We start from the raw sequence: 2,296 nt of genomic DNA, 5'->3' as shown, positions 1-2,296 counted from the left end.
ACTTCGTGCTCAGAGGCACCCACCCACACACACACACACATAGGCCCTCATTTATCAACCGAGTGAAAAATCTGCCACAGATTCGAGTGCAGGTTTCGTAGTACACCCACGTCGCCACGGCATTTATAAAATGATCGCAAACAGCTTCCTTATTGTTGTATTATTATTGTTTTATCTATATAAAGACAACCTGCCATCCCCCTGCTAGAGAGGTTGGATTGTTTTATCTATATAAAGACAACCTGCCATCCCCCTGCTAGAGAGGTTGGATTGTTTTATCCATTATGTTGTACTTCTTTACATTTGAATAAATAAAGTGTGATTAACCATTTAACTTATACATCATACGTGTCTCTGAATAATAGTGGAAACGGACGAGGGGCAAGTCTGGTTGAGAGAAGACGCAAATACTCACACACGCACGCGCACACACACACACACACACACACACACACACAAACACACGGGTTTCCTCATCATGGGGGTTTCCTGTCCCCTCACTCTCTTGTGGTCAGCTAGAGGAGCGTTGAGCGCCTCTTGTTTGTTTGACTTCCTGTGAGTCAGAACACCGTGAAGCTGCAGAGAAAAACCACACGGGGAAACAACAAATCACACCCGTGTGAAGTGAGGGGCGCTCTTATCATCATACATCATATTACATCATCTCATGTCTGGCCAATTTCCATGCTGTGTTGATGTTGGTACCCTTAGGAGAGATAACAGGCAGACGTCAATCAAAATAATTATTATTCTAACTCTTTGAGAGTGTAAAATGAAACCGGCCCCATGCGGATCCCATGCGGGTCCATTATATGTGACCCACACGGGTCACATATAATGGGAGGTCTGCTCTGCCGTAAACATTGCGAAATGAAGTTATGGACATTTTTGTATACCACACCATAGACAACCATTGTAAGGCAAACTTTCCCAATTTCATCATATCTTTAAGTAGCATGTGACAATAATGTGACATGTCAAACTAGGGGGTTTTCAAGCATTAGTTTTGCACAAAAAACACTCCTTGGCCTAACAACGGAGATAGCCGTCATCACAAATATGATGAGGTCAGCACAAATGTGATGAGGTCAGCACATTTGGGAACATCTTTGCAAGTGGCTATGGCCGAATTTAGGCCAAGGAGTGTTCTTCATGCAAAACGAATGCTTGAACTGGATAAAAAAATCATGAAATCCCCCTAGTTTGACATGTCACAATTATTGTCACATGCTACTTAAAGATATGATGAAATTTGAGAAATGTTGCCTTAAGTTATATTGGTTGTCTATGGTGTGGTATACAAAAATGTCCATAACTTTTTTTTGCAATGTTTCCACCAGAGCAGACCTCTCATTCTGTGGACCTTAATGACCAAATGAAGAGAGAAAACACAAATAAAAAGTATGTCATGTCATCACAGTTTAATCCTTAACCGTTGAGCTTTTGGGCCTGTGGCTCCCCGGCTATTAGCTCACAACGCTCACAACGCGTCGCGTTGTGAGCTTGTAGATCGGCTGGTCAGTCACACTGTGGGACAGGGTCTCAATTTGAACACTGATGCCTGTCAGTCACAATGTGGGACAGGGTCTCAATTTGAACACTGATGCCTGTCAGTCACAATGTGGGACAGGGTCTCAATTTGAACACTGATGCCTGTCAGTCACAATGTGGGACAGGGTCTCAATTTGAACACTGATACCTGTCAGTCACAATGTGGGACAGACAGGGTCTCAATTTGAACACTGATGCCTGTCGGTCACAATGTGGGACAGACAGGGTCTCAATTTGAACACTGATGCCTGTCAGTCACAATGTGGGACAGACAGGGTCTCAGTTTGAACACTGATGTCTTGGTACAATGGACAGATGGTTAGGAAGTGTAGCTCTTCATTTTGTGTGCAGTGGGTGCACACTCACTCACTCACTCATGCATGCGCACGCACGCACGCACGCACACACACACGCACACACAGACGCAAATACTCACTCACTCACTCACTCACTCACGCACGCATTCGCGCACACGCACGCACCCGCGCACACACACACACACACACACACACACACACACACACACACACACACACACACACACACACTTGTTTCCTCATCGGGGTTTCCTTTGTTTGACTTCCTGTGAGTCAGAACACCGTGAAGCTGCAGAGAAAAACCACACGGGGAAACATGGCGGAAGTACAACAAATCACACCCGTGTGAAGTGAGGGGCGCTCTTATCATCATACATCATATATTACATCATCTCATGTCTGGCCAATTTCCATTCTGTGTTGATGTT

This window comes from Protomyctophum parallelum, assembly GCF_964188405.1.
Source record: "Protomyctophum parallelum genome assembly, chromosome: 20".
In the NCBI taxonomy this organism is placed as follows: domain Eukaryota; kingdom Metazoa; phylum Chordata; class Actinopteri; order Myctophiformes; family Myctophidae; genus Protomyctophum; species Protomyctophum parallelum.
This window is presented reverse-complemented; position numbering follows the sequence as displayed.